This window comes from Pogoniulus pusillus, chromosome 6 (genome assembly GCF_015220805.1).
Source record: "Pogoniulus pusillus isolate bPogPus1 chromosome 6, bPogPus1.pri, whole genome shotgun sequence".
Lineage (NCBI taxonomy): Eukaryota > Metazoa > Chordata > Aves > Piciformes > Lybiidae > Pogoniulus > Pogoniulus pusillus.
This window is the reverse complement of record NC_087269.1, coordinates 7,552,692-7,579,796: the sequence shown is the minus strand read 5'-3', so window position 1 is coordinate 7,579,796 and position 27,105 is coordinate 7,552,692.

The window sequence follows — 27,105 nt, the reverse complement described above, 5'->3', positions numbered from 1 at the left end:
ATAAATGCTGAGAGAAGTGAGTCTGTCACAACTTGTGTGAGCCATTTTAGCCTAAACCCACATGCTTTTATCAACCAAGGTTTCCTTTGACAGATGAGAAAAAGAACTGAAGAGCAATTTAGGAATCAAGTGAAGCATATGGTGGATTAAAGTTTTCAGGTGTCATAAGCTTGGAAATGCCAAAAGCAAGGAAGTGCAAAAAGTTGAATTTTCCAAGTTTGGCCTGAGTGCTGAGACTGCCTTGGGAGTCAGATCCGACAGGATAAAAAGATGCATCTGGGAATGGGATTTCTCACCAGGCTATTAAATTACCCTTACCAGGATCACACACACCCATATATATATTCTGATTGATGTTTCATGAAATCCCTGCTAGCTATTACAGTAACTGCTGGTGGTGGCATAAAACATGCTAGAATAGCACTGCAAAACTAGCAGCTTTGTCAGCATCTTCTAACTTTGGTTAGGTGGATAAGTAGCTACATCTTGCTGGCTTTGTCTCTCTGCTCTACAGCTTCATGGTTCAGTAGAGGCTTGTACGGTGTCTCTGGTAAAACATCTGGCCAAATGCCAGGTCCTGCACTTGAGTCATAAAAACCTCTAGCAATGCTACAGGCTTGGGCAGTGTGGCTGGAAAGCTGTCTAGCAGAAAGGGACCTGGGAGTTGTAATCAACAAGCAACTCAGTATGAGCCAGCAGTGTGCTCAGGTGGCAAAGAAAGCCAATAGCATCCTGGCTTGTATAACAAATGCTGTGTCTGGCCAGAGCAGGGAGGTGATTGTCCCCTTGTACTTGGCTCTGGTGAGGCCACACCTCAAGTATTGTGTTCAGATTTGGGCACCACAATACAAGAGAGATGTTGAGGTGCTGGAATGAGTGCAGAGGAGGACAACGAACCTGATGAAAGGCCTGGAGAATAAATCTTAGGAGAGGCAACTGAAGGAGCTAGAGATGGTTAGTTTGAAAAGGAGAAGGCTGAGGGGAGACCTCATCACTGTCTACAGTTACCTGAAAGGACGTTGTAGAGAAGGTGATGCTGGTATCTTCTCACTGGTAATTAGTGACAGAGGGAAGAGGGGAATGGCCTCAAGCTGCCACTGGGTAGGTTTAGACTGGACATTAGGGAAAAAAAAAAACTTGCCAGCAAGAGTGGTCAGACTTTGGAATGTGCTTCCCAGGGAGGTGGTGAAGTCACCAATCCTGGATGTGTTTAAAAGTCATTTAGATGTGGTGCTTGGGGATATGGTTTAGGGTGAACCTTATAGAGTAGGGATAACAGTTGGACTTGGTGATCCTGAGGGTCTTTTACAACCAGAATGTTTCTGTGATTTTACACACTGAAAAAAATCTGGAACGAGATGAAAGAAAGGACCCCCTTACAGTGCTAGGCTGCAGGAACACAAAGAAAAGTGCATCCCTAAGTTAACCTCCATTTTCAAAAGAGGCGAACCTCCTTTATTCTAAAGTGAACATTTCTCTGAAGTAACAGCTCAGTATCTGAAGGGGGCTTACAAAAAAAGCTGGGGAAGGACTTTTCAGGATATCAGGGAGTCACAAGACTAGGGGGAATAGAGTGAAGCTGGAGGTGAATAGGTTCAGACTGGACATGAGGTGGAAGTTACTCAGTATGAGAGTGGTGAGAGGCTGCAATGGGCTGCCCAGGGAGGTGATTGAGGCTTCATCCCTGGAGATGTTGAAGGCCAGGCTGGATGAGGCTCTGGCCAGCCTGATTTAGGGTAGGGTGTCCCTGCCCATGTAAGGGGGTTGGAAATAAATGATCCTTGTGGCCCCTCCCAACCCTGACTGATTCTATGATTATATGAAAAGAGAAAGGTATCCTCCAGAGGGATCTCTAGGCAGGAAAGGATAAACTTGCTTTGCCCAACATCCTGTTTCTAGTCTGGAGTTGTTGTGCTGGGTGTAACAAAGGCTACAGGAAGTGCTGCAGTAAACAGAAAAGATGCCAACCCTATTTGAGAGAGGAGGGTGACAGGTAACTGAGTTTAGCATAGTTAAATTATGGCTTAGGGCTAGAGGAACATTACTTCCCAGTAAAAAGATTTGAAAGCCTTAAGCAACCAAGACTGAAGGAATTAGAGAGCCTAATTTATCAGACTGCAATTAGGAATGACATCATGTCAAAGAGGAAAACCAACATTCATCAATGAATACTTCCTGACCATGAGTGCTGCTAGAGCAGGCCTGGAAGGAGCCTGTAAGCTCATGGTTTTAAAACCAGACTGAAGAAACCACTGAATGTTCTGAGAGGAAACCAGGCTGTGTCGACAAAGAGCTGAAGCAAATGTGCATTTAGATCCTCAGACTCCCAGCTAGATAACAGCTCCTGAATAACAGGCATTCGTTCTGCTAGGAAGATATGAGCTGGACTGATCCACTTGAGCCTGTGTGGGAAATGAGGCAAAGTTGCTGCAATCTGAGAAAAGCAATTCTCAGCCTTCCAAAATGCAACTCCCTCTCCTAATAAGCTCTTTGCAGAAGCAGCACCCATTACAGGCAGCGGGTGGTGCAGCTTGATCAGCGGGGCCAGGGTCTCCCCCCACCATCGCCTTGGAGAGAAGAAACAAATTGCCTGCGCTCTGAATTGTCATTATCCTTTACTAGAGAACCCCACATCTACTTCCCTCGTCTCTGCATCCAGAGGAAGCACCTGCCAAGTCCATATTTCTTAATTTGGGTCATGAATTTTTATTTCCTAAGGTTTCCAGAGAGACTCCTGTTTTTACTGTTAGCAGAATGTCCATCAATACAGTGCACGTTTCCCAGACTATTTTCCTTTCAGCTTCCTGTAAAGGGAAGGAATTTTTACTGTTTGTCATGCCTTTCGAGCCTCGTGCTCTCCTGCCTTGTTAATTCCATCCTTTCAAATCCCTGAAGACGTTTTTCATCCTGTCCTTCACCTTGGGGATTCTGCAGTCAGCAGTTTGTGCAACTCAGCAGGCAGGGAGTGTTAAGGACAAGGCAGACAAAAAGCAGAGCTGCTCCTGTCCACTCAAGTCCAGCTGAAGGATCTGCAAGGGAAATCCAATCTATGTAGCAAACGTGGCTGAGGGCATCAAGAACCTGGGCACACTGAAATCCCTGGGAATGTGGCAGAAAGGAGCAAAATCTTCACTCCCTGCCTTGCAAACTCATTTTGGCATTTTTGATAATGTTGTAAGTTTTTCAGAATCATAGAACCATAGAATCAGCCAGGTTGGAAGAGACCTCCAAGATCATCCAGTCCAACCTAGCACCCAGCCCTAGCCAGTCAACCAGACCATGGCACTAAGTGCCTCATCCAGGCTTTGCTTGAACACCTGTGGTAAAGGGTTGGACTTCTGTGGTAAAGGGCTGGACTTGATGATCTGTGAGGTCTCTTCCAACCCTGATGATACTGTGATACTGTGATACTGTGACCTCCAGGGACGCTGACTCCACCACCTCCCTGGGCAGCCCATTCCAATGCCAATCACTCCCTCTGCCAACACCTTCCTCCTAACATCCAGCCTGTACTTCCCCCAGCACAACTCGAGACTGTGTCCCCTTGTTCTATTGCTGGGAGAAGAGGCCACCCCCCACCTGGCTGCAATGTCAGGAATGAAAATCATCAGAGAAGAAAAATGTTGTGAGTTTCCTACTGTCCCAGTCTGGGGCCAGGAGCATGCCCGGGACTGGAGCACAGAAATGACTCTTTCCAGGAGTAGGAGTGAGGATTCTGCACACTGATTGGAAGTTGAGAGAGGAATTCTATTTACAAGAGCATATATACAACAGGCAACCGGGTAGAATAAGTACAAGAACCTAATAAGCCCCAACTGGCCTCAGGAGTCCTCCACTCCTTCCACCCTCAGCCGGCCTGAGGGTAGGCCGAAACTGCCCTCCCCAGCTGGGGCCTACAAGGCCTCAGTGGCTCAGTCTCCCCCAGGAGCCATGAGATCAGAGAGTGAGCTGCTCGGAGCAGCGAAGGGGAGAAAGGCAGGGAAGAGAAGGGGCAGAGCTCAGTCAGGCACTGCCTTTTAAGCTGTGTTAGTGGAAGATGGAATGGAATAACAGAACTGCAATATCCTGGGATGAGCAGGTCCATCCCCTGGGATGGGCCTCTGTCTCTGTAGCTTTGTTGAAGGGGGCCCTTAGGATCTCTCAAACTACCACAGCTGTGATGCCTGAGGGAAACAGCTTGGCCATGATTAAAAGAGAGACGTTTAAGGAGATGCCCTCTATGGATTTGAAGAACACACCCACACACGCAGCTCAGGCCTGGCAACAGCCCTGAGCTTGCCAACAGCCATGTTCCAGACCGGCTCAGCACGGACAGAGGACAGCAGATCAAGGGAGGTTCTTCTCCGCCTCTACTCTGCCCTGGTGAGATCTCATCTAGAGTGCTGCATTCAGTCTTGGGCTCCCCAGTTTAAGAGGGACAGGGATCTGCTGGAGAGAGACCCAGGGAGGGCTACAAGGATGATTAGGGGACTGGAACACTGCCTGGTGAGGGGAGGCTGAGGTGCCTGGGGCTGTTTAGTCTGGAGAAGACTGAAAGAGGATCTAATATAAATGTTTATAAGTATCTGAGGGCTGGGGGACAGGCTCTGCTCTCTTGCTCCCTGGGGTAGGACAAGGAGCAATGGATGGAAACTGCAGCACAGGAGGTTCCACCTCAACACAAGAGGGAACTTCTTGACTGTAAGGGTCACAGAGCACTGGAACAGGCTCCCCAGAGAGGTTGGGGAGTCTCCTTCTCTGGAGACTTTGAAGGCCTGTCTGGCCGTGTTCCTGTGTGACCTGAGCTAGATTGTATGGCCCTGCTCTGGCAGGGGGTTTGGACTTGATCTCTTTGGGTCTCTTCCAACCCCTAACATCCTATGATCCTGTGACTTGCATCTCCTCAGACAGGTGTGGGACAACTGATGGTATTAACCAAGGGAACTGCAACAGTTTGTAAACCTCAGAGGGATTTTATAGTATTACCATAGAAGTCAAAGATGAGATTCTCTGGAATGTGTCAGAGAAGGGCCACAAGGATGATCAGAGGCCTGGAGCTCCTCTCCTGTGAGGACAGTTGGGGCTGTTCAGTCTGGAGAAGAGAAGACTCCAAGGAGACCTTACTGTGGCCTTCCAGCATCTGAAGGGGGCTACAAGAAAGCTGGGGAGGGACTTTTTAGGATGTCAGGCAGTGACAGGACTGGAGGGAATGGAGCAAAACTAGAAGTGGGTAGATTCGGATTGGATGTTAGGAAGAAGTTATTCAACATGAAGGTGGTGAGACATTGGGAAAGGCTGCCCAAAGAGGTGGTGGAAGCCACATCTGTGGATGCTTTTAAGGCCAGGCTGGATGTGGCTCTGAGCAACCTGATTTAGTGTGGTGTCCCTGCTCATGGCACAAGGGTTGGAACTAGATGATACTTGAGTTCTCTTCCAGCCCTGAGAATTCTGTGGTTCTTATTTCCTCTCTCTATATATGAAATGCATGCTTCATATATTGGATATGTCAAATTGCTCAGAATTTAATTGTTTTGATAGTATTTTTTTGTTCAAATAATTAAACAGAAATTCCTATGGAACTGAAGCCTGCAGAATTAGATGAAAACTGAATCACCCAAATCTCTTGACCTTGCTTACATAGAGAAAAACTTGCAAGATCACATACAATATACATCTCTTGTGCCAGGAGACAGATTTGTTGTTGGTAAATAAGACCTTACAGCTACAGATTCAGATTCTGCTGTTCCATGGCTTCTTGCTGAAATCTAGGAAAAGTAATAGCAATGCTGCATAAATCATGCATCAAAACTCTGCAAGCAGTTTTGTGTTACATATATTAAATGTCTGCTTCTCTGCAGCCAGGATCTCAGCTGCGATCATTAAATAAGGAGTTAGTTTAATATCAAACCAACAAATCACAATAAACCTTGATATGTCCAAGATGGCAAGTCTGCAGGAAACTACATTTATCAGGCCTTATCAAATCAAGAGTGAGCACAAGTCCCCCTTTTTTTCCCCCTTTTATAATTGATTCCAAATGTCAATTTGACCTACTAATATGATTCTAATTGCTAGATTTCTAAAACAGGGTTGCTTTTTCATTTCTAAATATCAACCAAGCAGAGAAATGGAAAAAAATAATAAATGTCTGGATATGGTTCAATTTCATCTGTTCAGCTTGTGGGACAGTATCACAGATTCAAAACCCTTCCTTCTGGTTTATGTTGCCCAAGTGAAATGCTGACAAGGAGCACTCTGTCTGGTTTTGGTGTCCAGGGAGGTGGTGGAGTCACCAACCCTGGATGTGTTTAAGGGTTGTTTGGATGTGGTGCTTGGGGATATGATTTGGGGTGAGTCTTGTTGAGTAGGGTTATAGGTTGGACTTGATGATCTTGAGGGTCTTTTCCCATCTGCCTGTGTGAGAGAGACAAGGTGGCCACTTCAGGGCTTCTTTTGTTTGACCAGGGGGGAGTTTGGATTTCTGTATTATTTCTAATGTGTATCTAATTGTAAATACCTGAAAATATAACACATATGTATGCTTGTAAATTTAGCTTGGCTCTAAATATAGTTTTATCTTGCTTCCAAGCTGTCTGAGCTGGTCTGGTAATATTAATTATGGGGGGAGGGGAGTTCCTTAACCCGTTACAGAGGTGCTATATGTAGCAAATTTTGATGTGATGTGGAGCTGCAGAACAATGAAGGGCGAAGAAAGGTGCAAAACAGGTTAGGAAATGTATTAAAAATGAACCCAAGTGGATCCTGAAGTGAAAGAGACAAAGCTATCAACACGAACATCACAGTCCTCCTGGTGGAGGGCTCTTGGTACTGATGAGCTGCTGCAGCAGCCCCAGCACCAGAATGACAGCATCAACCACAGCACTCCAAGGAGCAGGGGAAGGAGATTGTAACATCAGGAAAAGGAGCAGCACCTGGGAAGAACAATTTTAGCAGGCTTATTATTAGCTTTGGAATTTTTTGTGCCTAGACAAAGCTGCTTTTTTTCTGTAATAATATGATCTGGGCTGATACTGACTCTTGGAACAGACTGCAAGGATTTCAGCTTTACTTACAATTAATTCTTGGCTTCATATATAATATGTGTTTCCTTTTTGCCTACAAACAAATTTTGAGGCATAACAGCAGCAAATACATTTTGGAACTGAAAAAAAAAAGGCAAGTAAGAGGATCAAACACAGCAGGAAAGGTTCACCCTCCTGCTGCCAGGAAGAAGCTAACAAAGCAGGGACAGATACTTCTCTCCTCATGAAAAATGCGATCTATTTTTTTTGTTGGTTTTGCTCCTGACATCCTCCATGCTGTGGAAAAGCTGCTTGTGGGTTTTTCCTGAATAAGAACAGTGACATTTGATCTGAAATCTGTTTGGAACTGAGACTGAGGCTATGTTTGAGGCTGATAGGAAATAAAATTCCTCAGTGTTTAAATGGTGCTGAAGCCCTGATTTGCAGACCTGAGCTGAGTGCAGCCACGTCATTCCTAGTAATGAAATGAGAGAACACCTGAGTCCTTCCTCCCACCAAGCATTTTTAACACAAGCTCTTTTCCCTTGGTTTGAATGTAGACATCTCTACTCAAGTCAAATTCTACTCTGCTACTGCCTCCAGGTTTAACCAGAGTAAAAAAAAATGACTACTGTGACAGCAGTATGACCAGACTGCAAAAATAGAAACACAGGATTCCATCCGGATGCTCATCATTATTTAATCTGGCAATGAGCAGACATTAAAATTTAATGTTACCAGAACATATTTTTCTTTGGATTCCGTCCCAAATAGTTTCATTCCTCAGTTATTGTATTGTTTCAGTGACAACATAACCCACAGCCTAATTACCCTTACGAGGGGTCAGTGTGCATGTGGGAAACAAAGCACTCAGCAGTGGGTACCATTCTTAGCATCCATTTGTCTCTTGGTCCCCTGAATCACTATTATGAAGGATTTCCAGGGAGCTGATACTCATATTCTAAACCATTATGCTTCCTACCATTTATAAGCATGCCTGAAACAGAAATCATTCAGCTGCTGTTGCTGCTGCATCCTTCAGGGACGAAATGTTCTAAAGAGCTAATGCTGCTCTTTCATTAAAAAACCTATTCAGAACCACAGAGAGTGACTTTGACAGTGCAATTGGTAGCTGCTCTAGGGTAGGAGCTTGACAGGAGCCCTGTTTTAAGCTAAATGAATGTATACTGTTTATTTAAAGAAGCAGAGTCAGCTACAGATTTTGGTATGCATATGTAAGTGTATACCTGTGTGTCTTCTCCTCTCTAGATTGCACAGTTCTGCTGTTCCTGGCCAGGTCTGGTATGAAGAGTAAGAAAGAAAAAGTAAAAAGGTGTAAAAAGAAGGAGAAAAAAAAAAAAAAACAACAAACCAAACACACACACACACAAAAAAAAAAAGGAAATAAAATAAAAGAAAGGAAAAGAAAACAAGAAAGAGATTGTGTTTTAGCACAATGTTCTTTGTAAGGCTTTGGAGATCAAAGACAAGTCTGGGCTTGGTTGGAAACCAATTATCTACTGCTGTGTGGACTCTTGAAATCTAACAGGATTTTTATTTTCTTTATCCTTTGATCCCCAAAATGAGCAACACAAAGATAAGGAAAAGCAGAACAAAAGACAGATGTACCAAGCAAAGAGAGAAAATAGAATGTGTCTACAGGTTAGTTGGAGAAATTAAAAAAGCAAACCAAACCATATCAAAAACCCCCAACCCAACAAAAAAAACTCACAATAAAACCAGGCAGATGGATTAGGGAACCCCCATCAAGCTAGAGGCATAAGCAACGTGTCTTTCAGCTTGGTACCTTTCCAATGCACATAAATGCAGAGCTTAAGTATGGATTAGCCATGGATGTCCATAGGAAGTACATTCTTCTGCTCCACCATCAACTGGAGTTCCAGAGTTACTTGTGCAGTTGATGCTACTTAAAGTACCATTTCTCCAGCAGTACATTGCTGCACCTTTGATCTTACTGCATTGTTTCTTTAGCCTTTTTCTTACTCGTTTCCTAGCTTGGCTTCATATTCCAGGAAGAATCCAATGCTGACGAGTGTGCTTTGTAGCTCTAGCTCTAAGGTGTTGTTTTCAGTGCTGTCAGCAGACTGTGGGCCAAGACAAGCAGCTGCAGATCCATTCACTTCTGTAGCATTCCACCCACATCGGTGGCCCTGCTACTTTAACTTCAGTTTCACTATCTGGGGTTAGTCCCTGTACTGAGACAATTAACACTAAGCATCTGAAATCTGATAGGGGCTTCAGGCAAAGGGTGAGTGGCTGCCACCTGCTGAGAGGAGGAGGAAAGAGAGGGAGGATGAATGAGCTGGACCTTTTCCTTTTTCATCCGGCACACATTAGTGGATCAATGACTGAAATGGATGAGGGTGCTACTGAAGTGTCACGGCAGTGTAATGATGTAGCTGCTATTAATGGCTCGAGCTTTAGCAAGGAAATTATAGTGGAAGAAATGGGAAGAAAAAAAATTCTGATGGCTCTGAATTGGTGATTTGAGGATTGTAATTTAGTGCTTGCTGTCATATTTCATAAAATGGCTTTTGTGCATATTTTTTCAGAAGTCTGCCTGTTAGTTAAGGAAAGGGTAAAGTCAATAAATTGCATTTGATCATGACACACAATCAGTGAAGTTGGCTGTCTCTTAAATCAAGATCTACTTCATGCTTTTTAGCAGACCTGTTCACAGCAGGGAAATGTACCTCTGGCTGTCTGGCTCTAGAGTAGATTTACAAAACATCATCACTTATATGGGCTGTGAACTCAGCATATTTTGAGATCAAATTCCTATTACACTAAAATCACTGGCAAAAACCATGGCCACTAGGGGAGACCTTATTGCTCTCTACAACTAGCTGAAGGGACATTGTAGAGAGGCTGGTGCTGGGCTCTTCTCACAGGTAATTTGAGACAGAACAAGGGGGAATGGCCTCAAGCTGAGGCTGCGTAGGTTTAGATTGGAGATGAGTGGTCAGAGACTGGAATGAGCTGCCCAGGGAGGTGGTGGGGTCACCAACCCAGGATGTGTTTAAGGGTTGTTTGCATGTGGTGCTTGGGGATATGGTTTAGGATGAATCTTGTTGAGTAAGGTTATAGGCTGGCCTTTTCCAACCTGGATGCCTCTGTGATTCTCTGTGGTTCAGGCAGCCTGCATCTAAACACAGAAAATACCTACAACAGCTAACCAAGGCAAACCAAAAATTCCACAGCAAAAGCATTTCATCTTGCAAAATTGTGGAGAAGGACAAATCTGCTAATTTCAGTTAAATCTATGACCTCAGCACTTTGACCCTTATCAGGATCCAGCAGGGTTTGTTTTTTTTTTTTTTTTTTGCATATAGACTTCCTTTAGGCTCCCCTCTTCCTATAGCAGGCAGGCCAGAGGGGAGAGCAAGTTTAGGTCCTTCTGTAGTGAAAACGGTGCAAAGCAATGCCATCTGCTGTTGAGCCAATGAAAAGGTAATGTGAGCAGTTCATAAGAAAGCTGTCTATAGGAGCACTGCTTCCATTTGCACCTTTTAGCACTAACCTAACTTCTGATGCATGCTCTGAGGCTCTTCCCTCTGCTGCAAGTGGCTGCTGAGGCCACAGCTGCCCTTTCTGCAAGCAGACAAGAGGAAAGCATCCAGCATGGACTGGATAAAACAACTGACCACTTGGTGGTTAATAACTGGTCATGAAAAGCATTTCCCACATAAAATTAACAGTGGGCAGGCCTGCTGAGGCAAGGGGAACTCTGCCCTTCACATGCTTGGATGACATTGGCAGGGCACCCACCAGTCTCCACTCTCAGCCCTTTTTACCTGCCCAATTAATTCTCCACATCTCTCTCAGTGGAAACTTCAATACATACCTTTTTTTTTTTTTTTTTAATTTCAGGCTCCTAACTTCTTTTCTGTGCTTTCTAAATAGTGGAGGCTGTTTGATAAGGGAGCTCAGGGTGAGCAAGGAGAGGAGACCATCAGGTGAACAATAATGGATGATCAGGCATAAATATTTCAGAAAAACGTGTCAGCATAAAAGGCTTAGCTGCAGCAATTCCTCCTGAGGGGTCAGGTTGCAAAAAACTCTTTCTCACTCCCCCAGCATCTGCTTCCCCCGGACTTAGGCAGGGAAACATCCAAGTACTTAACACATTTCAGTGATGGGGGAAGCAGGAGAGCAAGTATTTACTTTGCACTAGTAAAATAGTCCTCACAATGCTGCCTTGTCACTGGCTAATTAAAGCTTACACAGGCAGTTCATCATCAGTCAGTTCATCAACAGCCAGGCAGTTCTCAGCTCTACATCTATCTGACTGTTTTATGGCCACTGAACCAGTTTGTGTGAGCCACGTTCCACATGGCTGCGTGGACACTCGCCAGCCGTGGTATATAATGGCAATAGGCACATCAGCAGCTTGACCCCTTTCTAACAGACAATTTCATGGAAGATGCTTCACTGCAACTGGTATTTATCTCAAAATGTGCATTATAGGAATAAAATAATAAAAAAACCCAGTAATACTCTACCCTAATGATCCAAAACACACATTCAGTGCACCCTGGGGATTTCTGCTGAGCTGGTTCAAGAGGTTGCCCTCCCTCCACTACCCCCAGCTTATATGTCCCCAGAGCAGAGGCAGCAGGAGGGGATGATGCATCTGCTCATCATCTACCCTGGTTGCGAGGCCAGCTACTGCCCTAAATACATTTGGCATATGCCACTGAACTACAGCACAGCTGGGCTGAACTGCAGGATGGACAGCCTGAGCTTTCAGCTTTGCTGAGAAGATGGAAACATCTTTGCTCTTCCTAATTGCAATAGGAGTTGAAATCTGCGTGACCAGAGAGGTGATTCTGCCACTTTACTCTGGTGAGACCTCACCTGGAGTACTGCGTACAGGTCTGAGGTTCTCAATACAGGAGGGACATGGATCTGATGGACCAGGTCCAGAGGAGGGCCATGAAAATGATCAGGGGATTGGAGCACCTCTGCTACAAAGACAGGCTGAGGGAGCTGGGGTTGTTCAGCCTGGAGGCTCTGGGGAGACCTAATAGCAGACTTCCAGTACTTGAAGGGGGCCTACAAGAAGGATGGAGAAAGACTGTTTATAAAGGCCTATGGTGATAGGACAAGGCTTCAAACTAGATAAGAGCAGAATTAGGTTAGGAACAAGTTCTTTACCATGAAGGTGGTGAAACACTGGAACAGGTTGCTGGGGAGGTGGTTGAGGTCCCATCCCTTCAGATATTCAAAGCAAGGCTCGACAGGGCTCTAGGAACCTGATTTAGTTGAGGATGCCCCTGCTGACTGCAGAGGAGGTTGGACTAGATGACCTTTGGAGGTCCCTTCCAACCCAGACCATTTTATGGTTCTATGATCCGAATCCTCCTAAGCAGCCTGTTAGCACAGAATACCTTCTTTGTCAAGATACCAACAAGATACAGAGGTTGTGAAATTCCTGAAGGCTGTGGGCTGTACCATGCAGCTATGCACTCCCTGAAGGTCACACTGGGTCCAAATATTACATACACAGAAATACTTCTAAACCACTCAAGTTGTGTGAGTTAGGCTACATGCCCGCTTGGGAGCTCTTTCTACAGAATGAGGCAGCTGGACTGCCCTGTAATGAAGAAAGTTGTTCAAAGACCAACTTAGCTTCATCTAACATTTATGTTTTCTAAATGTGCAACAATCAGGTTGCCTGGAGAAAAGGAAATGGAGCAAAATCTCAAGGTCTGGGTTCATCTGAGGGCTCAAGGGTTCCGCTTGTGCCCTTGCAAGCTCAGCCAGCTTTGGTGCACTGCAACCCTGCAGCCACGAGGCAAGGAGTGCTCATTGTGTTCCCAGAAGGATGAACACTGTGTGGCAGTTTGAGCTAGATTTCTAACTCAGACATAAAAAATTGCAAACAGAGAAACTTAGAAGAGTATTGGAGGCTCTGAGTGGAGAGGTGAACATTCCAGAGATTGACCATATAATGGCAACAATGGATAAGTTAATATAATTTAATTGGAGCATCAAAAGCTTTATGTCTGGAAGCACAGCTTGTATCTCCCCCTTTGCTGTTTCTGCTGCTTCTGCTCTGCCCACTGCTATCTTCCCCCACCACTGTTTTGGCTGCCGCTTTGGTGCTTCAACACTGCTTGACCCCATCCCCATCTTCTTTAAGGTTACTGTATTCTGTAGTTGTTTATTCTCTTTATATTGTTGTATTTAAAATGTAAAATTTAATTTTTTCCAATTTTCCAAATTCTGAGTCTGTGATGGTTTGGGAGTTACCTGCCTCCCCTCCCCCCTCTCCTTATGAAATCACCCAGACTAGACTCAAACAGCTGGAAGTTAAGGAATGAAGCTTTATAATCACAGCTTAGCACAATATACAAGCAGGTATTTACAACATATTGCAAATATCTACAGCTCTATACAGAAATACACAAGTTAAAAGTAATACAGAAAAACAATACCCTTCCCAGAAATCAGAGTGCCCAGAAGGGGCTCCCAACCACCCTTCCACCTTATTTCCACCCCTCTACCTTATCCCAGAGTCTGTCTTATGTGGAAAGGTGAATTGTGAGGATTGGCAAGGGGGGTTAGAAGCAGGATGATTAGTTGGGTTACACAGAAGCAGCCCAGGGAGAAAACACAGACCCTGACTCCAACAGATAGAGACTCTGTCTTATCTATGTTTGTGTCCTTGTTTTTAGACTCTCTGCCTTATCTAGCTTTGTGTCCTTGTTTTTATACATTTCAGCAAGCCTATGAGTGAAGTAGATATCACTGTTGTTTCGTTTTCACAGACTATAATCTAATTTCTCTCATTAAAAATATTCCAATTAGCCTCAAACTAGCACAGAGTTGTAGTGAATTTACTCTGCTAGGGGAGGGCTCCACTCTAACCCTTCACATGTTGTCAGAGTCTTGAGATTCAGAGATTGGCTGGTGGAGCAAAGAGCTGTTTAGCAAAGTCTGGTGGTACATTTAGTGTATCACAGTATCACAGTATCACCAAGGTTGGAAGAGACCAAGAGACAGGCAACTGTCCAGCAGACAGCATGAGGCCATACACAATCAACCAAAGAAGCTACTGCCCTTCCTTTAAGGAGCTTGGTTTCATTGATTGACTCGTGCCATCCATTGATTTGCTCGTGTCTCCATGCTGGGTCTGCTATTGAACACTGCTAACCTCTGTCTTGGGCTGCACAGTTTCTTTAACCACTGTGTGCAGGGAAATGCTGATTAGATTGCCTGGCTCATTGATATTTATTCCTTCTGGTTCTGATTATGCAGATGATGCTCCTAAAGAGGATGCTAGCAAATCAGTCAAGCATTGCAAAAGACACAATAAAAGCATATTCTAAAAAACATATATTTATATATATAGTCTATTTTATTTCTCTATCTTTCCCTGTAAATTCACTATGTTTGCAATCAAGATATATAATCAGCATCACTTTAGACTCCTTTATTGGAGTTATTTAGTTAGTTTCTTGATGTATCTTGAGAAAACATAGCCAGCATGTAGATTTTCCTTGTCAGGCTCACTGCTGGCAGGGAAATTATTCATCTTTGTTTTCACATGGAATTTATTGTTTTATTAATTATTAGTACAGACAATACTGCACAGTTATTGCTTCTTCTTTTGGTCTTTTCCACTTAGCATGGGAGCTGGGAAAATCAAGCTTAGTGTATTTGAAAACATTCAACAAAATGTTCCTCCTGACACTGTGTAATTCTCAAGGTTCCTTTCATTTATCATAGAAAACAGAAGTAAATCTAATATACATTATTTGAAGCGGCAAGGGGAAAAGGAGAGAACCCACACAGTGGTCCCAGCCTCTTGTTCTCTAAAGGTCAGCTGTGAGGACGTGGAACAGTGTTAAATCACCAGTGCAGAAGAAGCTGAAACACAACAGCAAGTATGGAAATAAGCAATAAAGAAAAAGAAGACTTGGACAATTCCAGGTCACTGTATTGCAGTTCTCAGAACATCCAGTTGCTCTGTAAGTATTGCTTAATCAAATATACTGGGATGAGAGCAACATTTAACTCCAATTGCATTAGAACTGCAATATTAATTCCAGATACCGCTGCAGAAGCAAACTGGGAGCAGGTCTGAATTTACATCCTGATGAGGAATTTATGGTGCAGGTCCAAATGCATCTAGTTGAAGGACAATACTAGTTTATCGCAAGGTCATACAGACCTCTACACCCTTGATTCCTGGTTCCTGCTCCCAGCTTTAAGAAGACCTGTGTAAAGCCCAACCACTTAGCCTGAATGTCATGAAGAAGAATGAAGCAAATATGACCACCTCTTCAACCTGCAGCTTCCCAGAGACATCTAGGACTACATCAAACAGGTATTCATCTTGGATGCTGTGGGGAGGGAGAGGCATTCCAGAGCAGTGGCTGAATGAGAAACTCCAACATGAGCACAAAAGATGGACTTATGATCCGTGGCAAAAGAAAGTCTGTGGAAGAGAGGAAATGTCAGACACTTGGGCTTGTTTGTCATTGCAATTATGTAGCCTTACAATGGTAAGATATTACACATACATGTCTTACACTGTGCCAGGAACTGTTCTGCAGAAACCCAGTAAATTTAATTACTGCAGGAGGAAAAAAAAATCCTCTTTCATGATCTACCCACCCCTGCAATGATTACTCTGGGGAAATTCCCAGAGAAGCTAAGCAGATGGTTCCTACCTTGTCATACGCCCAGCTTATTTTCTTTTCAGCTATGAAGTGGTTCACAATGCCATTTTTTTCCTCTGGAGCTGCCTTGCATTTGGCAGACTTCTCACTGTGTGAATTCCTTTTCATTGTATATCTGAATGATTTGCTTGGTTTCTTAGGTACCCCAAATAACAAATCCCACTTTGGATTCATATAAATAAGGACATGAATCAGACAATATCTAGTCCAAACATGCTTTCAAAGAGACAACTCCCACTGACTTTGTTACAGGGGAGTCAGTAACCAGATTTGATGTCATTGAGCCACATCATCTCTGGTGAATTTCCAGAAACATCTGTATTGACCTCTTACATTTGCATTTGTCTGTGACCAGTGTTGTGTATTTATGTTTCTGAGCAATCTCTGACTCCCTTTTTTGCACAGATACAGAATTTTACACTAATCTTTAACAGCTGTTGTGTTCTCTGTGCCTGCTGGTAACCTACATTGGTCCTGAGGGCGGGATGAAATATGTCTGTGATGCTTGCCAAGGCAAAGTTTGTCCTCCTGTCAGAAGCCAGCTCAAGCTCTACACACTGTTCAAGGGATTTACCCACGACAGAGGTGTGGCATTGGATTGTTCTCAGCAGAAAGGTAAATTTCATAGAATCATAGAATGATTTAGTTGGTAAGGGCCTCAAAGACCATCCAGTTCCAACCCCCTGCCATAGCAGGGACACCTCCCACTAGAACAGGTCACTCAAGGCCTCATCCAACCTCCCTGGGGAACCTGTGCCAGTGTTCTACAACCCTCACTGTCAAGAACTTCTTCCTAACATCTAGTTTAAATCTCCCCTCTTCATGTTTAAACCCATTACTCCTTGTCCTGTCATAGCTGTCAATAGTCCCTCCCCAGCCTTTCTGTAGGTCCCTTTCAGATACTGGAAGGCCACTACAAGGTCTCCTCGAAGCCTTCTCTTCTCCAGTCTGAAGAACACCAACTCTCATAGCTTGTCCTCATAGGAGAGGAGCTCCAGCCCTCTGATCATCTTTTTGGCCCTCCTCTAGACTTGCTCCAACACTTTGATGCCCTTCTCATGTGTTTCTGCTGTTTCTCCTTTCTTCTCAAAAAAAAAAAAACATGACAAAGCAAACAACCAAATGTCAGGCTAGAAATGCTCTCAGAAGAAGTACATAGGTGTTGGAAAACTGATGAACACTGATAATACCTCTCAATAAACATTCTTAAAGTCAAATCTTTGTAAAACAAGAAGTGCCCAAATTAAAAAAGCTAAACCTAAACTGGCAGGTGCCTGGTCAGAGGGTGGTATATACTTTATCAGGTTTGAGATTATGTAGCTCCAAGGATTTCTTCAGGGAGACATAAATCATTAATCCCCATGATCAGTTCAGAGCAGCCAGAAAAGAAGATAAAGTTTCTGTGTCTTTGTGCCATATATACCTCCAGGCATCTTCTAACAGATTTCTCTGCAGTTTGAATTTAGTTCTCTGCTTCTGAGTCAGAAACACAGAGGGAAGCTGTGTTTGAAAGTAAAGAAAATAGCTGAAATCTCTCATGAGATATAATTTTAAATGGAAGTTGTTGGGAGGAAAAAAAAACCCAGAAGGAATAAAAAAAAGGTTATTTGCAAGCATTATGGCCTATTTTTTCTTTGATAGCCATTGAGAGCACAACAATACCTGGGTGACTTAACCTGTAACCATTATTTATTGTAACCTGGTTTTTTTCCCAGAGTGAAAGCCTGAATTTGAGTCTTGCATTTATCACTAAGTGCACTTCTGGGAAGGGTAAACAGAACAGGAAAGGCCTGGGCTTGCAAGCAACAGCCACAGAGCGATCAAACCCAGAAAGCAGAAAAGTGGCTTTAAGTGTCCTCTGTGCTCTGTGAGCCTGGAGTGGCTCTGCAAGGCTTGTCCCAGTGGAAATGAGAAGACCCTGCAGCTTGCTTACTCCTCTGATAGCTTGCTTCAATCTCTCAGTTTTTACTGTGGAATAAAGAACCCCTTTGCAGTCTTTGGGGAGAAAAAACATTCACACAGGAACGGCTCCAGCACAGTGATTTGTGCAATGTAGTGATTTGCCACACAGCATCTTTGATGAGGAATTACTGTGGTGATCAAAGCAAGTTTAATCAGCTCAGTGGTTTCTAAGTATTTGTAGCCTCTTCTGCCTGCCTGTAACCACCCAGCATGTCTTCTTCACTCTGTACAGCAATGGTGCAAAGAAAAGCAATAATAGCTCTGTGGCCAGCCTTCCCCCAGGCATGTTTTCACCCTCATCCTTCAACGGAAGGACAGATGGAAACATGAATTAGGAGTAGGAGATGTTGCCAACTCTACCCATGGAGGGAAAGACTTGTGAGGGAAGGTCATCTCTCTCTGATCCCTGCCCCATGAGACCTCTGAAACAAGCTAAGAAGATTTCTGAATCACTTAGAAGCATGCACTTATGAACTGCAGCTCAGCCTCAAACAAAGCTGTTACTTCAGCTGCTGACCCCATGCACAAAGCACAGCTGATTCTGGAGACAGGATGGTGATTCTTTGACACAGAAGCATCTTCCTGGGAGCATCTGGTCTGGCTCCACTGGCATTTTATGCTGGTCAGACAGGACAAAGCTTTCTGGAGAAAAGCAAGAGTGCTGTGTTGCTGAGTCACAGAGACCCCACAGTTTTCAGAGTCCAAACAGCTGGAATTTGAAGCTAAATCTGGATGAATGCTCCTGAAGAGGATAGCAGATTGGCTTTTAGTTGACTGAACCATTAAGCAAGACTTAAAAAAATGAGGGAAAAGTCTCATAAGGCTTGTTTCATACAAGCTGCTATTCTAGGTTTCATTCCTCCCCCAGCTGGTATTTCCTGCTCTCCAAAACACAGGGGAGAGCTTAGGCTTTATATAATGGGATTTGTCTGAAAGAGGAATCCTTAAACTCTTCTATGGCATGAAGAGCATGGGTGGCTGGGCTTGCTGCATGGCTGGTACATGCCCAGCCGTGTGTGCTGTGCAGACAGCCCTAGTGAGCGGAGAGCAGAAAATCTGCCTCTGCCACGTTCAACACAAATCTAATTTAAGCTTCATGTTTGAGGATTTGTGTGGGGAAAGCCTTGCTTTTGTCTTCTGCACAAGAGGCAATTTCCCAGTAGCTGGATGTGCCAGCCATGGAACAGTTACCATAACTGTTCCACTTTTGCTGAAAAAGAACTGATTAATTTGACTATCAGATCACACATTTCTTTCAGAGTTCCTCTCTCCCATTGCTGGTATTGAATCAGCAGGTTCCCATATTAACTTTCTGAGCTGTCGTCACTTGCAGCAGTTCATCTATTCCAGCTCTTTTCCCCCTTAAGCTCTTTTGGACTGAAACAACTCTAAGCTCCTTGCAGTTCATTCACTGGGGCTCTCAGCTTGGCAGACTATCAGACTGATGCCAGGGTGGCCGGGGCTATGGGATTTTCTTAAGGACGTTTAGTTCTTGCCATCTGTCTGTTGGCTCAACTTGAAGAAATTTAGATTGTGTTGCCTTCCTAAAGTTGTTTTTTTCCCCATTGGACTGCTGTCAGGATATGCAATCTGTCTCTGTAAGTGTTCCAGTGAGACAGCACTTGAGACATGGTAAAATGCCTCTGACTCTTACACATTACTTGTTAATAACAGGTGATGATAATGATGCACTACTGTGCACATCACCTGAGAGGCAGTGAGCACAGAGAGGTTCAAACTCAGGCTTTAAATGTAGGGTTCCTGTAATTTAAGAATGTTATAACAACATTTTCTATGCTCTTTCCTCATTTTGTCCTTTTAAACCAGGTTGTTTTGCCAAGCTGCAGTGTGGGAATGAGTGACCAGCTTTTGTGCTGCCACTCCTCTGGACTGAGGCTTTCCACACTGGGGCCATTCACTGGGCAGTGCAGGCAGTAAGGAAATGTAGGGGTAACTGCATTGCTTCTGGGTTTCTCTTGCTTCTGTGCAAGTGGGGTAGCTACACCTCACTTTATTTTTCATATGTACTTTCCCCTGATATGTTTTGGAAGGAGGTGGCCTTGCACTGACACTCCAGTAGCCTTCCCCATGAACTTGGTTTTGCCCCACATCATTAGACAGCCAACTAGGCTGTAACACCACTTGGATATCACAGAATCACAGAATGGTCTGGATTGGAAGGGACCTCCAAGGTCATCTAGTCAAACATTCTCTGCAGTCAGCAGGTTTCTAGAGCCCTGTCAAGCCTCACTTAGATGAATGAGGGTGATTAGGGGGATAGAACACTGCCTGATGAGGAGAGGCTGAGGCACCTGGGGCTTTTTTAGTCTGGAGAAGAGAAGACTGAGAGGGGATTTAATAAATGTTTATAAATACCTGAGGGCTGGGGATGAGGATGGGGGGATAGGCTCTATTCACTTACTCCCTGGGATAGCACAAGGAGCAAAGGTTGTAAACTGCAGCACAGGAGGTTCCACCTCAACACAATGGGAAACTACTGTAAGGGTCACAGAGCACTAGAACAAGCTCCCCAGGGAGACTGTGGATTCTCCTTCCCTGGAGACTTTGAAGGCCTGTCTGGATGTGTTTATCTGTGACCTGACCTAGATTGTATGGTCCTGCTCTGGCAGGGGGGTTGGACTTGATGATCTCTTTGGGTCCCTTCCAACTCCTGACATCCTGTGATCTCTAGGGAGATCTTTTACCTTACAAGGTTGTTTATTGTAAAGAGCCTAAAAATTTTACATTGCTAGTGTGTTTCTTGATACAACTCATACAAAAGATACATTTAGTTTATAGAATGAAATTATAAAAATCTAAAACCAGTAGAGTGCAGCTGGTTAATATCTTTGTTCTTGCTTAATTGACAGTTTAACACCCTCCCCCCCCAAACTCTCTTAGCTAGAGAATACAATCACATCTTTATCAAAACTGATCTTCCCAGTCTGATTTGATTGCAGGGCTCTCATTTTGCATATACAGCTGAAGTCAAACTAAATTAGCTTTGTTTTTAGCTGACTGCAGTACTTCTGCAGAGAATGATTATAAACTTGCAACAGATAAAATGTGTCTGATTTCAGTTTCAATAAAAATTAGTGCTGTGGTTTGGGTGTTACCCACCCCCTCCCACTTTGGAAGTCACCCAGACTAGACTCAGCCAGCTTTGGAAATTGAATGAAGCTTATATTTACAGCTTACCACAATATACAAGCAGATACTTACAATATATATACAGAAATATATTAGATCATATTATATATTATACACAATATTATATAATATAATAGTAATATATAATATTAAACAATAATATTATACATAATATGTACTCCTATATGATATATATTATATATTATTGTACAGAAATATATTATTTTTTAAAGTGAGAATAACAAGAAAAAGGTACAAATTAGACAGTGTAGGATTTAGATAAATTTAGGGTTAGGACAGCTCTCCTGACCTCAGCCAGTGAAATGAATAATTTAGAGGCAGATTTAGGGGCACTCCAGGACTAAAGTATTGCATTATCTAATTTCTGTTGTTACTCTGAAGTGTAAGCAGCAAGCTTATTAAATATGAATGGAGTAATCAGACAAACTCTGCGGCTGTGTGTGCGAGCTTCTCATTAATGTTTCACAAAGTAGCATCAAGAAAGACTAAATAGACTGCACTGGATTTAAAAGTAATAAATATACTCCAGAAACAAAGTAACTTAATGACCTTCCTATGAATGGGAGGGCTTAAAACAAAAGGATACTCAAGCAGAATTTCCTTATCAAAGCCATAAATCAAGCAGCTCATCTTTTGCGCATCTCTGGTCAGCTGTTGGTGTTCACTTGCCAGAATATCACTTCCATAGTACATCTATTTGGTGCCTCTCTCCAGTGAACTTACACACTGGTAGTCTCAGCTACACAGCTTCCCCAGATTTTATTACAGCACAGGATGATTGCTGTAAACTGGCTTCTTAGTAGGACACAGAATGTACCTTCAAGCCAAGTTAGCAATTAGGGCATGATTTTCAGCATCCTTTACCTCTCGCTGACTTCAACAGATAGCACTCCTGGGATCAAGCTCTTCAGCTGTGTAAGTGAATACTGCTTCAAAGTGATCTTCTGAGCTAAAAGAAAACAGTACTTTGGCATTTTTTCAGCTTTCCAGGAAGAAATTTCCAATATCTAGGAGAGGAGAAACATTCTTCGCTGTATCTTTTACCTTTAAGATTGCATGCAGCAATGTTCTTAAGTGGAATATGAATCAGGATACCATGAATAGCAATTCCTTTCCTCATCAAACACCTTAGGCAGAGGTTCAAAGAAAATAAGCTAAGTTTAGAGTGGAAAAATCCTTTCTGTGTGGTATCAGATTTATATTTCTAGCAAGTAATCATTTTTTCTAAGCAAAATTATTTCTGAATAAACTTCTCATTATCATTTCCCCACAGCGATTAATACAAAAGCAAACGTTCTCTTTTATCCATCTCTCTAGATCCTTACAAATCCTGCAGGATAAAGCAGCAAATGAAAGAATGATACAAATGCATGAAAACCTGGGACAAATGTCAGAAAACAGATAAATACTTTATTTGGCTTTCTTATTTTGAAGAAAAGTATCAGACTTCAGACGTGACGAGGAAAAACAGAGTCTCATCTTAGGGTTGCTCATTGTCTGTGATCTAGATATTGGATGGAATAACACAGATGGAGTGGAATATTGATGCAGGTATGTGTGCTGGTCAAAATATTTATTCATTTGTCCACACAGACACTTGCAGCCCACATATCCAACTGTATCCTGGATTGCATCAAGAGAAGTGTGGCCAGCAGGGTGAGAGAGGTGATCCTCCCCTTCTATGCCACTCTCTTGAGACCCCACCTGGAGTACTGTGTCCAGTTCTGGGGCCCTTATTACAAGACAGATCCGGAGGTGCTGGAATGTATGCAGAGAAGGGCCAAGAGGATGATCAGAGGGCTGGAGTTCTCTGCTATAGGGACAGGCTGAGAGAGTTTGGGCTGTTCAGTCTGGAGAGGAAAAGGCTCCAAGGAGACCTTATTGTGGCCTTACAGTATCTGAAGAGGCCTACAGGAAAGCTGCTGAAAGAGACTTTTTAGGATGTCAGGTAGTGATAGGACTAGGGGGAATGGATCCAAGCTAGAGGAAGGGAGATTAAGATTAGAAATTAGGAAGAAGTTCTTAGGAAGAGGTGTTTAAGGCCAGGCTAGATGAGGCTCTGAACAGCCTGACCTAGGATAGGGTGTCACTGCCCATGGCAGGGGGGTTGGAACTAGATGATCCTTGTGGTCTCTTCCAATCCTGACTGATTCTATGATTCTTCACCATGAGGGTGCTGAGACACTAGAATAGGTTGCCCAGAGAGGTGGTGGAAACCTCATCCCTGGAGGTTTTTAAGGCCAGGCTGGAGGTGGTTCTGGGCAACCTGATCTAGTGTGAGGAGTCCCTGCCCACGTCAGGGGAGTTCAAACTCGATGTTCATCGAGGTCCCTTCCAGCCCTGACAATTCTGTGATTCTGTGCAAATATGGAATATTGTCTTAATGATTGCTTCCCAGAATAGAAAGATGAGATGAGAATACTCATCTTTATAATCTCCTCAGTTGTATCAAGGTATCTGTAAAACAGCAGTTTCTCTTCTCTCCATGATTTTAAGTCCACCTTTATGAAAATAAAAAGCCAGCATTATCAATTTAATCTTGCAGCTGGCAATTAGCATCTTTACAGGCTCAAAAACCTAAACAATTAAAAGTTGAATAATTTATGTCAAGTGGACCAGCATGTGCATTAGAAACATACTTCTCTGCCTGGAGCTGCTCAATATTGATTCTGGAGTTTTCATTAGTGATAGAATTGGCAGCTCCTAACCATGGGTAGTGCACTTGCAGATTAATTTGGACTAATCCAAGGTTACTTGCACTTATTTGGGATGAGGTTCTGCCAATAAAAGAGGATGGAGGTGGTGTGCCATGGTCATTCTCATGCCAGCAGGTTATCTTACAGGCAAACCCCATTGGAATGGACACCAACCTCAATGATCAGGTAGGAGTATGAGGAGTGTCTCATGATTTGAGAGACAGAGCCAAAATGACTTTACTGCCTGACAAACTTGTTGGCTTTCTATGATGAAGTTACAGCATCAGTGGATAAGGGAAGAGCAATGGATGTCATCTACCTGGACATTTGACACTGTCCCACATGACATCCTGGGCCCCAAGCTGGAAAACTATGGACTCGAGGGGTGAACCATTAGCTGGATAAGGAATTGGCCAGATGGCTGCACTCAGAGAATTGTGATCAACATCTCAATGTCCAAATGGATACTAGGGACAAGTGGCTGGGTAAGGAGTGCCTTAAGATCAGTCCCAAGGAGAAGGACTTGTGGGTATCAGTTGATGAGAAACTCAACATGAACCAGCAATGTGCACTTGAGAGCCCAAATACCAACCATGTCCTGCATCAAAAGCAGCATGACAACCAGCAGGATGAATGAGGTGATCCTCCCTCTCTGCTCTACTCTTGTGACAACCCACCTGGAATACAGTGTCCAGATCTGGAGACCCCAGCATAAGAGTGACATCAAACTACTAGAGTAGGTCCAAAGGAGTGCCATGAAGATGATCAGAGGGCTGGAGCACCTGCCCAATGGAGACAGGCTGAGAGTCTTGGGGCTGTTCATCCTGGAGAAGGATGACCAAGGAGACCTTACAGTGGCCTTCCAGTGCCTGAAGGAGGCCTACAAGAAAGCTGGGAAGGGACTTTTTACAAGGGCTTGTAGTGATAGGACAAGTGGGAGTGGCTTTAAGCTTGAGGAGGGTAGATTTAGGTTAGATATTAGGAAGAAATTCTTTACAGTGAGGGTAGTGAGACACTGGAACAGGTTGCCCAGGGAGGTGTTCAAGGTTAGGTTGGATGAGGCTTTAAGCAACTTGGTCTAAAGGAAAGTGTTCCTACCCATGGCAGGGGTTTGGAGCTAGATGATCTTTAAGGTCTCTTCCAATCTAGACCATCCTATGAAGCTATCAGTCTTCTAGGTGAGAAAAGAAAGAGGCTGGCTTGGAGAATTCCACCAGATCAGAGTTAGCTGTGAGAAAGGCCATCTTCTTTTTTTCTTTAAATATATGAATGGCAAGAGAAGGGCCAAGGACAACCTCCAGTCCTTGTTAGATAGAGAGGGGAATAGAGTGACAAAGGATGAGGAGAAGGCAGAGGTGCTTAACACCTTCTTTGCCTCAATCTTCACTAGTGGGACAGGTTGTCTCCAGGACAGCTGGACTCCTGAATTGGTGGATGGAGTCAGGGACCAGTACAGTCCCCCTCTAATCCATGAGGAAGCAGTAAGGGATCTGCTAAGTCACTTGGATCCTCACAAGTCCATGGGACCGGATGGGATCCACCCTAGGGTGCTGAGAGAGCTGGCAGCTGAGCTGGCCAAGCCACTCTCCATCATTTATCAGCAGTCCTGGCTCACTGGAGAGGTCCCTGAAGACTGGAAGCTGGCCAATGTGATTCCCATACACAAGAAGGGTCGTAAGGAGGAGCCAGAAAACTACAGACCTGTGAGCCTGACCTCAGTGCCAGGCAAGGTCATAGAACAGGTCATCTTCGGTGCCATCACAAAGCACCTACAGGATAGCCAAGGGATCAGGCCCAGCCAGCATGGGTTTAGGAAGGGCAGGTCCTGCCTCACCAACCTGATCTCCTTTTATGATCAGGTTACCCGCCTGGTGAATGTGGGGAAGGCTGTGGATGTAGTCTACTTGGACTTCAGCAAAGCCTTTGACACTGTCTGCCACAAGAAGCTCCTAGCCAAGCTGGCAGCTCATGGTTTGGACAGATTCACTCTGTGCTGGATCAAGAACTGGCTGGATGGCAGAGCTCAGAGAGTGGTGGTGAATGGTGCCACGTCCAGTTGGCAGCCAGTCACAAGTGGTGTTCCCCAAGGATCAGTGCTGGGCCCAGTCCTGTTCAATATCTTTATTGATGATCTGGACGAGGGCATTGAGTCCAGCATCAGTAAGTTTGCAGATGACACCAAGCTAGGAGCAGGTGTTGATCTGTTGGAAGGTAGGAGAGCCCTGCAGAGGGACCTGGACAGGCTGGATGGGTGGGCAGAGGCCAATGGGATGAGATTTAACAAGGCCAAGTGCAGGGTTCTGCACTTCGGCCACAATAACCCCAAGCAGCACTACAGGCTGGGGACTGAGTGGCTGGAGAGCAGCCAGGAGGAAAGGGACCTGGGGGTACTGATAGATAGTAAGCTGAAGATGAGCCAGCAGTGTGCCCAGGTGGCCAAGAGAGCCAATGGCATCCTGGCCTGCATCAGGAACAGTGTGGCCAGTAGGACAAGGGAGGTTATTCTTCCCCTGTACTCAGCACTGGTCAGGCCACACCTTGAGTACTGTGTCCAGTTCTGGGCCCCTCAATTCAAGAAAGATGTTGAGGTACTGGAACATGTCCAGAGAAGGGCAACGAAGCTGGTGAGGGGCCTGGAACACAAATCCTATGAGGAGAGGTTGAGGGAACTGGGCCTGTTTAGCCTGGAGAAGAGGAGGCTCAGGGGTGATCTTATTACTGTCTACAACTACCTGAAGGGGCATTGTAGCCAGGTGGGGGTTGGCCTCTTCTCCCAGGTAACCAGCAATAGAACAAGGGGACACAGTCTCAAGTTGTGCCAGGGTAGGTATAGGCTGGATGTTAGGAAGAAGTTTTTCACAGAGAGAGTGATTTCCCATTGGAATGGGCTGCCCAGGGAGGTGGTGGAGGCACCGTCCCTGGGGGTCTTCAAGAAAAGACTGGATGAGGCACTCAGTGACATGGTCTAGTTGACTGGCTAGGGCTGGGTGATAGGTTGGACTCGATGATCTTGGAGGTCTCTTCCAACCTGGTTGATTCTATGATTCTATGATTCTATGATTCTCCCTGTGTGTGGAGGACTCTTGTGAGGATGTCTCCAGTTAGAGGTGAGATTTCTTGATTTGCTTTCATGTCTAGGGGAAGGTTGTCTATTTCTGTTACCACTCTTCTTGGCGTGAAGAGCCTGAGATGCTTAGTCATTGTCTTTCGTAGGGTTTCTGGACAGCACCTCTTCTTCAGTGTCAGGAGAGAGATTTCTTCATGTGAGCATATGGTAGACCAGAGACTTAAGAAATTGTTATATTTTGGGCTGTAGCTCCAAGACTCTCATGTGGAGTGAACTTTCATCTCCATGCTTCTTCTAATTGCCTTTTTCAGAAATACCTTTCAGCTGGCTGTTTACTTTCTTGCTGTGAGTCACCCAGTGCCCACACTGGGAAGGGTATGAGAACTTGTCAGACTGGGAGAAAAGACTAATAAGCAAATAATGACACGTGCTATCCTGCTTTTGCAGAGGATTATTCTTTGCCCCAATAGCATAATTTGTGTGCTTGTCCAGAAGAC